This window comes from Carcharodon carcharias, chromosome 30 (genome assembly GCF_017639515.1).
Source record: "Carcharodon carcharias isolate sCarCar2 chromosome 30, sCarCar2.pri, whole genome shotgun sequence".
NCBI lineage: Eukaryota > Metazoa > Chordata > Chondrichthyes > Lamniformes > Lamnidae > Carcharodon > Carcharodon carcharias.
In genome coordinates, this window is record NC_054496.1 from 35,976,123 (window position 1) to 35,988,483 (window position 12,361).

The window sequence follows — 12,361 nt, forward strand, 5'->3', positions numbered from 1 at the left end:
GCATGTTGATAGTGGGGGATTCAGAGATGGTAAGGCCATTGAATGCCAAAGGGAGATAGTTAGATTCTCTTATATTGGAGATTGTCATTGCCTGACACAAATGTCACTTGCTACTTAGCGCAAGCCTAGATATTGCCCAGATCTTGCTGCATATGGACACAAATGGCTTCTGTATATCAGGAGTGCAAATGGTGAACATTGTTCAGTCAATAGTGAAGTTCCTCACTTGGGATCTTCTGATGGAGGAAAGGTCATTGAGGAAGCAGCTGAAGATGGTTGGGGTTTGGACACCACCCTGAGGGACTCCTGCAGTCATGCCCTGGACTGAAATGATTGGCCTCCAACAACCACAAGCTTCCTTTGTGCTCGGTATGTCGCCAACCAGTAGAGTTTTTCCCCTGATTCCCAGGGACTTCAGTTTTGAAGGGCTCCTTGCTCCCACAGTCGGTCAAACAGTGCCTTGATGTCAAGAGCAGTCACTCTCACTGTCCCTTTTGAGTTCAGCTCTTTTGTCCACGTTTGGAGGAATGTTGTATTGAGGCCTGGAGCTGAGTGACCTTAGCGGAACCCAAACTGAGTGGTAGTGAGGTTATTGCTGCCGAAGCGCTGCTTGATAGCACTGTCAATGACCCCTTCCGTCACTTTACTGATGATTGAGAGTCGACTGATGGGGCAGGAATTGGCTGGGTTGGATTTGTCCTGCTTTTTGTGGGGGCAGGTCACATCTGGGCAATTTTCCACTTTGCTGGGTGATGCCAGTGTTGTAGCCACACTGGAACAGCTTGAACAGGGGAACGGCAAGTTCTGGAGCACAAGCCTTCAGTACTATTGCTGGAATATTGTAAGGGCCAGTGCTGATGCAGATCCAGGGCCTTCAGCCATTTCTTGACATCATCTGGAGTGAATCAAATTGGCTGAAGACTGGCATCTGTGGTGCTGGAGACCTCAGGAGGAAGCTGAGATGGATCACCCACTTGGCATTTCTGGCTGAAGATTGATGCTAATGCTTCAGCCTTGTCTTTTTGCACTGATGTGCTGGGCTCCCCCATCATTGTGCATGGGGGATATTTGAGGATTCCCCTTCTCCAGTGAATTGTTTAATTGTCCACCACCATCCATAACTGGATGTGGCAAGGCTGCAGAGCTTTGGTCTGATCTGTTGCTTGTAGCTCCATCTGTTGCTGCTGCTTCCATTGTTTGACATTCAAGTCATCCTGTGTTATAGTTCAACCAGGTTGACACCTAATTTTTACGTTTGTCTCGCACTGCTCCTGGCATGCACTCCTGCACTATTTATTGAACCAGGGTTGGTACCCCAGCTTGATGGTAATGGTAGAGTGGAGGATATGCTGGGCCACAAGATTACTGATTGTGGCTGAATACGATTGTGCTGCTGCTGATGGCCCACAGTGCCTCACAGATGCCCAGTTTAGAGTTGCTAGATTGTTCTAAATCCATACACTTTAGTACGGTGGTTATGCCACACAGGACGATGGAAGGTATCCTCAATGTGAAGGGACTTTGCCTCCACAATACCATGCAATAGATTCATGTACCAACACTGTCATGGACAGAGGCATCTGCAACAAGTAGATTGGTGAAGACAAGATCAGGTAGGTTTCTCCCTCACTATCTGCTGCAGACCCAGTCTCTCAGTTATGTCCTTGAGGACTCAGCAGCTGTGATGCTACTGAGCCTCTCTTGGTGATGAACATTTAAGCCCCCCCACCCAGGGTACATTTGTGCCCTTCTCGCCCTCAGTGCTCCTTCCATGTGATGCTTATCATGGAGGAGCAGTATTGATTCATCAGCTGAAGTGGGGGCAGTAGGTGGCAATCAGCAGGAGGTTTCCTTGTCCATGTTTGACTTGATGCCATGAGACTTCCTGGGGTCCAGAGTCAATGTTGAGAACTCCCAGAGAAGCTCCCTCCCTCCTGTATACCACTGGGCTGCCACCTGTGGTGGGCCTGCCCTGCCAGTGGAACAGGATATCCTCAAGGATGGTAACTGTGTACCATCTACAACATGCACTGTGCTAACTCAAGGCTCCTTTGACAGCAACTTCCAAACCCACAATATCTACAATCTAGAAGGGCAGCAGCTACATGGGAACACTACCACCTGCAAGTTCTCCACCAAACCCCACACACCATCTTGAGGTGGAACTATAACCACCATTCCTTCATTGTCACCTGGTTAAAAATCTTGGAATTGTCTCCTCAATAGCACTTGTACCTCGAAACCACATGGAGTGCAGCAGCTCACCACCACCTTCTCAAGCATCATTACTGCTGGCTTTGGCAGCAATACCAACATCCTATGAATAAATAAAAATGCACTGTCACCTTGGATCCCCCAGTGCCCAATGAAACCATGGGTCTCTCACGAGAGAGAGACCATTCTCCCTGCTCCAACCCACATCTCTGCTGAAATTCAGACTTGAACGCCTAGGGAGAACAACTGGGTTAGTGATCACCACCAGAGCTGGTTGGACCACATGAAGCAGTGTTCTGCTGTCCTATGCCAAAACTTATCACTATTCCAGGATCATGCTGCAATGTTAGGAACCCTCCATCTTCTGTATTTCAAACCATCTTTGTAAACCCCTTTCCCATCACCAACAAGAGCAAACAGCTCATGGACTTGGTGACAAATTTCAGATCAGCTGCCTCTGCCACTTCCCCTCGCCCATCAGGACAAACTTCCTCTCTGGCTCCTCCCTCCCCTAAGCTCATCTTTCCCCATCTCCCCTCAGGCCCACTCCAACCTCATCTTGTCCCTGACACCAAACCTCATGCTCCCTTAACCTTATTCCCACTAATCTGTTGACCACCCAATTTCTCTTTCTGGTCTGACATTAGCTAACGTTAATACCTCCTCTCCTCAGGTACTCTGGAAAACCAGTGGGAAGCAATAAAAAGCAAGATCCTAATTGTACAAAGTAGACATGTCCCCCTACAAAAATAAGAGTGGTACGCCAAATCTAGACCCCCCCCCCCGGTTGTCTAGAAGAATACAGGGGAAGATCAAACATAAAAGAAGCATATGATAGGCACAAAGAACTAAGTACTGCAGATAGCCTAGACAAATATAGCAAGTGCATGGACAAACTAAAAAAGGAAATAAGGAAGTCAAAGAGAGGGCATGAAAAAAGATCAGCAAGTTAAAGATAATCCAAAGATGTTTTACAAATACATTAGTGCTAAAAAGGTTAGTTTAGGAAAAAGTGAGACCTCAGATGAAAATGGAAATTGTGTAGTTGCAGAGGCTGTGGGAAGGATTTTAATGAATATTTTGTCTCTGTTTACAAAGGAAAGGGAGAATGTAGATATAGTAGTCCAGGAGGAACGCTGCGAGTTATTGGATGGGTTAGTCATAAAGAGAGAGGAAGTACTCGAAGGGTTGAAATCCTCAAAAGTTGATAAGTCACTAGGGCCAGATGGATTGTTTCCAAGGTTGCTGAAGGAAGTCAGGGAGGAGATAACAGATGCTCTGAGGATGATTTTCCAATCTTCACTCGATACAGCGGACTGGGGAAATGCAAACATAGTTCCATTGTTTAAAAAGGGATCAAAGGAAATGCCAAACAATTATAGGCCGGTTACTCTTACATAAGTGGTGAGCAAATTAGTAGAATCAATCCTGAGAGATAGGATTAAATGTCATGTGGAAAGGCATGGACTAGTCAGGGATGGTCAGCATGGATTTGTTAAAGGAAGGTCTTGCCTCAAATTTGATTGAATTCTTTGAGGAAGTGACAAGGGTTGATGAAGGTAGTGCGGTGGATGTTGTGTATATGGATTTTAGCAAGGCATTTGAGAAGATCCCACATGGCAGATTGGTCAGGAAAGTAAAAGCCCATGGGATTCAGGGTTATGTGGCAAACTGAATAAAAGGTTGGCTTTGTAACAGGAAACAAAGGGTAATGGTTGATGAATGCCCTTGCGAATGGAAAGTTGTCTCGAGTGGTACTCCACAGGGCTTGGTGTTGGGACCCTTGCTGTTTGTGTTATATATTAATGATGTGAACGTGGGGGGCACAATTGGGATATTTGCAGATGACACAAAGACTGGCCGAGTAGTGGATAGTGCAGTGGATAGCCATAATCTCCAAAACGGTATAGATGGGTTGGTGGAATGGGTGGTAAAGTGGCAGATGGATTTTAACAGAGAAGTGTGGGGTCAGACATTTAGGGAGGTCATACAGTTACACAATAAATGGGAATATACTAAGAGGGGTAGATGAAGTGAGAGATCTTGGCGTACAAGTACGCATGTTCCTGAAGGAAGCAGTTCAAGTAGACAAGGTTGTAAAGCAGGCATTTGGAATGCTCTCCTTCATTGGCAGAGGTATAGAATATAAAAGTAAGGATATAATGTTGGAATTCTATAAAACACTGGTGCGGCCATAACCGGAGTATTGTGCGCAGTTCTGGTCACCATATTACAGGAAGGACGTAATAGCTCTGGAGAGAGAGTGCACAGGAGGTTTACAAGAATGTTGCCAGGGTTAGAAGAGTGTAGCTACAAGGAGAGATTGGATAGGTTGGGGTTATTTTCCTTAGAACAAAGAAGGCTGAGAGGTGACTTGATTGAGGTGTATAAAATTGAGAGGAATAGCTAGAGTGGACAGGATAAAATTGTTTCCCTTGGTGGAGAATTCTAGATCCAGGGGACATAGAATCAAGATAAGTGGCAGAAGGTGTAGGGGGGACATGAGGAAGAACTTTTTTTTTTATAAACGCAGAGGGTAGTGGGTATCTGGAATTCACTGCCCAATTGGTGCTAGAGGCAGAAACTCTAAACTCTTTTAAAAAGTACCTGAATCTGCATCTTAAGTGCTGTAAGCAGCAGGGCTATGGGCCAGGTGCAGGAAGGTGGGATTAGAAAGGGTACCTGGGTGTCCTCAGGCTGGCATGGACAAGATGGGCCAAATGGCCTCCTTCTGTGCTGTAACTTCATGGTACTCTCTCCCCCACCTCCTTCAATTTCACTCTCAATGGCCCTGCTTCAATTTCAGTTCAGGTTCCTTGTTCTCAATTCCCGACAGGAGAAATTATTCCCCAAACCCACCCTACCAAATCCTCCCAACAGTTTAAACACCTCAGATCAGCCTCAACCTTCTACCAAGGAGTTAAACTGCTCCTCACCCCAGTCTTTATTCTGGCCAATCAGCATCCAGACTCACCAGAACAAAATGGCTTCTTTGCTGTTTGATGTCCAAACCTCAGAAATCCAGATGTGTGGGTTCCCAGACTTCTCATAACTGAAGCATCACGTCAGAGAGAGGCCAACATCTCATTAACCCCAATTACTCTTTTTTTTAAATGAGTATCAGACTCAAATTTGTTCCTTCAACATTCAGATAACAGCATGATTTTTCTTGTTTTTGTTCAAGGTGGATGACCTCACTGTCCTTCAGAGAATTTACCATCGTTTGGTCACTCACTCAAATCTCTCAACCCCTTTTGCTCCTGTCTGCGTGACTAATGTCACCTGCAAACTTGGCCAAATAGACTGTTGGATATCCAAGTCAAAGGAAGTTCAGGCACCAGATCAGATCCCTGGGAACCAGCACATGTTAATTCCTGACAGACAATGTTCTCCATGTCCCCAATCACTTCATTTTCCCTCCATGTCTGTGAAAGATGGAATCCCCTTTGAAAGTCCACGTGGACAACACCCTCCTTAGTGAGCTCCAATGAAAATTGAGAGTTTAGTCCCATCAACTTAAAGCCATGCTGTCTCTCAGAACACCTTCAGTTTGAGCTGCAGATTCACTATTCCCCACAATAGACAGGCCTGTGTAATCTGGTTGACCAGTCAATTAAACAATTTGATCAGAATTGAAACATTCATTTGACAAATGATTATCAAATTAGCACCCTGTTTGCAGTGTGGGAGCAGTGGTATTGTCACTGGGCTAGTATTCCAGAGACCCAGGGTAATGTTCTGGGGATTTGTTCAAATCCCACTACAGCAGATGGTGAAATCTGAATTCATTAAAAAAATCTGGAATTAAAAGTCTAATTACTGTGAAATCATTACCGAATGTTGTTTAAAACCCATCTGGTTCACTAATGTCCTTTATGGAAGGAAATCTGCCTCCCTTAGTGAAGGAAACACTGAGGGGAAAATGGAAACCAGCAGTCGGCCAACTCACCACCTGGAGACCTCTCCTGCATCCTTCACTCAGCCTCATTCAGAGACTCTGTTGCTAGCTTGGTCACATCAGTACCCAGAATGAGCATGGGTCCAAGTGAGGTCTCACACTTCAATCCAGCTTCACTCTCTGCAACATCAAACACTCCAGTTAGAGAGGGGAAAGAGGGAACATCCAACATCTAGAGGATCAATGTCCTACCAGCTTCAGGTACAAGATCTCTCCTTCCTCTGGAACCAAACCACAACTCCCTTGTGGCAGCTCAATTACCCACATGGCAACAGGCACAAATGTCAATGCTCAAATCCTTCAATGGGGTCCAGCTAAACAAGAAAGCAGCTCATCAACCAGGTTGTGCATCACATCCCCACACAACACATCCCTGATGGAGAGAGGGGGATCTGACACATTCTGCACCTTCTGGAAAGTACAGCTTTGTTCCTGGAATCCCTCTGATCCACTGAAGCAACTTTCAGGTGACAGGTGAAAATCTGAGGGATACATTCAACACAAGTCATGATTCAGTGACTCCCTCCCAACATGGAGACCCCAATGATCAGCTTCCTCTTACCAAGGAACAGTCATCTCCAAGGAAATGGAACGCATCCAGGTCAAACTGGAGCTTGTCCAGCTCCCGCTCGTCTCTTGACAACACAAAGGTTAAAAAGGAGTCCTCAGCTTTGCTGTCCAGGAGGTAACTGAAGAAAGATTAAAAAGGGACAGGAAGTGAATCAAGTGAAGCCATTGAAATGGGACCAGCTGGAGAAAGCAGAGAGCTCCTTACCCATTGTGGTCAATGATGCTGTATCTCGGGGTGGAGTCCTTGTCTGGGCTCAATGTAGCTACACAGTGGTCAATGTAGAGCTTCAGGGGCACGTGGTTGGTCATTGAAACAGAGGCCTCAATGTGAATGAGCTCACCCAGGTAGTAGACAGTCAAAGCGCGCTCTGTAAGCCAGTCACCTGAAGTACTAAGAGGACTAGGGTTAGAGACAGTGGCTGTAACTCCCAGTGAGTGACTACAGGAAATCACTCCCCATTCACCCATCACATACCATTCATTAGGCGCAGAGAGAATGACAGATGCCCTTCTCCAGACTTGGTGGAGCTGAATGGGATCCAGGTGGGCTTGATGGGGTCACTGCTCACATTGCCCTTCCTGGAAAGGCAGGCGAGTCATTTCAGGACAACTTCAGAGACCACCAGCAGCTGTAGATCTTACTGACAATGAGATTAAAGTTTCTCATCTAAAATAACGACACTCAATGGGAACGACAGCACCATTCGTTCTCACAATGACAGATCCATGATACTCTGGGGTGTGGTTCAGGTGGGTGGTGTAGATGAGGAAATCTCCAGTCATCTGAAAGAATCAGGTTAAGGAATGAAGAACTGATCTGAAATGAGAATGTTCTCCACAGGGGTTAACAATGAAGTCATCCCATCTCCTGGATACAATTCTGAGGGGGATTGACAGGGTCAGTGTGAAGAGGCTGCATCCCCCAGCCGGAGGAGAGTTGAATATTATGGGTACGCATCTCAGGTCAGGGGGTCACTTAAGATTAATGTGACAGGGAATTACTTCATTCAGCAGGTAGTGAATCTGGCATTTTATCCCAGAGAGCGGTGAATGCTCAGTCACCGAGTACATTTGAGACAGATGGATTTATTTTGGGGAATGAAGGAAATGTTATGATGTTGCAGATGATGCTAGTCAGGTGGATCAAATCCACAAGGGAAACTTGATCATGCGCTCAGTTTTCGATTAGTATTTTATTTTGAGATCAGTGCCCAGAATTCAGGAACAACAAGACTGCTGCAAATTTAGGAGGTTTAGATAAAAATGTAAACATTTAAAGAAAAGAATAAGCACTTACATTAGGTCTACAAATTAGTATAATAACTCGCAAAATCTTCTGATTAATCTGGCTCCCAGTGACACCTGCTTTAAGGCAACAGTAAAACAGATTTGACCAGACCCAGGCAAAGCAACACCACCTGGACTGGAGAATTCAATACGAGTTAACACATCCTTGGTTCCTTTAGACAGGAACTTGATGCAGATGCTTTTTGCATTTGTGAAAGATCTTAGGATACCTTGACCACTGACTCAGCCACATCCCCTTTACAGGCAAATTCCATTGTTCCCATATCTTGTTGCAACTTCACTTTTTATAATATAAAAGTTTATTACTAATTTATAAGTAACCTCATAAAAATGTTAACACTTCAGCTTAGTTTCTGAAAGCTGGGTGTAACATCCCACCATCTCTTGGAAATTCACACTGTCTGAATTTATATGAAAAGCAAATTTTCATTGCATCTCATTCTAAACTTTGTTCAATTAAACTGGACTGAAATCTCCAGTTGGTTTGGACTGAATGAGGGGAATAGAGCTGAAAATCCTCAAAACAACAAAAGCAAAAGCTTGGAGGATCCAAAGAGAAGGTTCAAGACCAATGGGGCTGATGTCATAGGTTGGAGAGACTCAGGAACCAGTTAAAGCAAAGTACAATACTAAGTAGAAAGCTAATTTGTAGTTTTATAAAGCAGGAGACAGCTATCTCCTCAATATCATTGACATCTCACCCAGTGTTGGAATGAAGAGTGAGGAACAATCTACAGCCCAAGCTTAGAGCAAGAGCTGAGGATTCCCATTACCTGCAACCTGCTGCCTCACTCATGGAGTCCATAGTCAAAGAGGACAGTGAGGTTCTGAGAGTAGATCCTGGTTGGCTGAAAACCTGCTGTCCCCAGGGTCAGGTCAGCAGCTTTGATCAGGTGCCTGGTTCCAAATAAATCCAGCTGGACCCTGAGCAGCAGCTTGTCCTCTCCACACTGCACCATCACAGTCTGCAGTGGAGACACACTTCCACCCTCAGACACACGGAAATGAGAACCAAAGGGAGGCCCAGGAGGAGAGACTGTCTGAGGCACAGGGGTGGCTTTGACTCTGCTGCACTGGAACCTCTGACCTAGAAACCATTGTCAAGTGTCAGAGCCACAAACAGCTCCAACTAACACCAGCACTGGGAACAAAGCCCTCACTACAAAATCCCCCATGATAATCTTTTAAATGAAAACAAAATCCCCCATGATACCAAACAACTCAACCATTCCTTCAGCCATCAAGCAGCACCTTTTATACACACTCACCTGACACCAATGAGACCAGAAGTAGCAACATTGAACCAATTCATCAGCCACAATCTCCACCAATGACAGAACTCATGGATTTATTACCAGGAAGGCCAATTTTATTTGGACCAATAGAAGTTGGTCTGGTGGGGAAAAATGTCGATGAACAAAAGGGAAGGTGTGAGACAGGGTGGAGGGCAGGAGAGATTAAAGGATAAAAGTTTTCATGGTACAAAAGCCAAAGGCAGTGGTAATGGGTAAAGTAAAGAAACAAAAGATGTGTACAGATGAGGTGTGAATGGCTGCATAGCAACCGTCTGAATGTAACATAGAATCATAGAATGTTTACAACACAGAAGGAGGCTACTCGGCCCATTGTGTCTGCCCCAGCTGAAGAAGGAACTCTGATCCCACTTTCCAGCCATTGGTCCGTAGCCCTGCAGGATCCGGCAGTTGAGGTGCATATCCAGACAGCTTTTCAATGAGTTGAGGGTTCCGGCCTCTACTCCCCTTTCAGGCAGTGAGTTCCAGACCCACACAATCCTCTTGGTGAGAAAAGGTTTTCCTCATCTCCCCTCTAATATTTCTATCAATCACTTAAAATCTATATCCCCTCATCAATGAGCTCTCTGCTGAAGTATATAGGCCCTTCCCATCCAGTCTATCCAGACCCTTCACAATTTTGTACATCTCAATCAAATCTCCCTTCAGCCTCCTCTGTTCCAAGGAGGACGGCCCCAGCCTCTCCAATCGTTCCTCATATTTGCAATTTTCCAGCCCTGGCAACGCCCTGGTAAATCTCCTCTGTTCCCTCTCGAATGCAATTACATCCTTTCTGTAACGAGGTGACCAGAACAGCACACAGTACTCAAGTCGTGACCTAACTAATGTTTTATATAGTTCCAGCATAAACTCCCTGTTCTTATATTCTACACCTCGGCTAAGAAATGAAAGGATCCATCTGTCTTCTTAACCACTTTCTCAACCTGTCCTGCTACCTTCTGGGATCTGTGGACGTTCACTTTAAGACTCCTCACTTCCTCTACACTTCTCAGTCTCCTCCCATTTATTGTGTAATCCTTTGGTTGTTTGACCTCCAAATGCATCACCTCACACTTCTCTGGGTTGAATTCCATTTGCCACTTTTCTGCCCACTTGATCAGTCCATTGATGTCTTCTTGCAGTCCACAGCAACTCTCCTCGCTATCAACCAATTTTCTGCTGTCTGCAAACTTCTTGATCATTCTATATTTATGCCCAAATCATTAATATAGACCACAAAAAGCAGGGGGACCAGTACTGAGCCCTGTGGAACCCCATTGGAAAAAGCCTTCCAGTCACAGAAACATCCATCCTTTGTTTCCTGCCACTGAGCCAATTTTGTATCCAGCTTGCTACGTTCCCCTGGATCCTATGGGTTTTTATTTTTTTAAGCAGTCTGCCATGTGGAACCTTGTTGAAAGCCTTGTTATAATCAATGTGTATCACATCAACTACACCACCCTCATCAATCCTATTTGTTACTTCCTCAGAAACATCAATCTGATTAGTCAGATATGACCTGTGTACTATAGACCCCCAAACAGTGAGGGAGAGATAGAGGATCAAATACACAGTCAAATTTCAGAGAAGTGTAAGAATAAAAGGGCAGTAATGTTAGGGGATTTTAGCTACCCAAATATTAACTGGGATAGTTTTAGTGTGTGAGGAAGGGAGGGAGCAAAATTATCAAGTTGCATCCAGGAGATCTTTTTTTGACAGTGCGTAGAAAGCCCAGCAAGGGACGGGGCAGTTCTGGACCTAATATTCTGAAATGAGCCCAGGCACATGGAAGGCATATCAGTAGGGGAGCATTTTGGAGATAGTGACCATAACTCAGTTAGATTTAGGATAGTTATGGAAAATGATAAGGTTGGACCAGGAATAAAAGTTCTAAACTGAGGAAAGGCTAATTTTACTAAGATGAGATGCGATTTGGCACAAGTGGACTGGGAGCAGCTACTTGCAGATAAAACTGTGTCAGAGCAGTGGATGGCCTTCAAGGAGGAAATAGCGAGAGCACGGGCAAATATGTTTCCGTAAGACAACGGGTGGGGAGAACCAATCATGGAGAACACTGGATATCAAGGGGCATAAAGGTTAGTATGAAGAAAACAAGAGAAGCTTATGGCAGATACCAAGGGCTCAATATAGCTGAGTCCTTACAGGAGTGTAAAAAGTGTAGAGGGGAACTTAAAAAGGAAACTAGGAAAGCTAAGAGAGTGCATGAGAAAGCATTGGTGGGTGGAATAAAGGAAAACCCAATGGGATTATTTAAATATATAAAGAGGAAGAGAATAACTAGGGAAAGAGTAGGGCCAATTCGGGATAATAGAGGTAATCTGTGTGGGGACCCGGAAGACATGGGTACAGTCCTCAATGAATCCTTTACGTCAGTCTTCACAATGGAAAAGGACGACGCAGATACAGATATCAGGGTGGAGGACTGTGAAATATTAGAGGAAATTAACATAGAGAGAGAAGGGGCACTTGCAGGTCTAGCTGCCTTAAAAATGGATAAATCCACAGACCCGAATGAGATGTATCCGAAGCTGTTGAGGGAGCCAAGGGAAGAGATTTCAGGGGCACTGGCAATAATTTTCAAATCCTCTCTGGCCACAGGTGCGTTGCCAGAGGACTGGAGGACTGCTAACATTGTCCGATTATTAAGAAAGGGAGGAAGGGAGAGTCCAGGAAATTACAGGCCAGTCAGTCTAACCAGAGTGGCAGGGAAGTTACGAGAAAGAATTCTGAGGGGCAGAATTTATCTGGCCTTGGAGAGACAAGGATTAATCGGGGACAGTCAGCATGGGTTTGTTAAGGGAAGGTCGCGTTTGAAAAATTAGCCCGAATTTTTTGAGGAGGTAACCAGGAGTGTTGATGAGGGTAATGCATTTGATTTTAGCAAGGCTTTTGAAAAGATCCCCACGGCAGACTGGGCATAAAAGTAAGAGCCCATGGGATCTAAGGCAAAGTGGCATGTTGGATCCAAAATTGGTTGAGAGGCAGGAAGCAGAGGGTG

General features: G+C 45.0%; 1 pseudogene; it reads right to left on the reverse strand.

The window, feature by feature from the left end:
• Window positions 1–6,472: 6,472 nt before the first annotated feature.
• On the reverse strand, window positions 6,473–7,525 carry LOC121271253 (annotated as a pseudogene).
• Window positions 7,526–12,361: the final 4,836 nt, after the last annotated feature.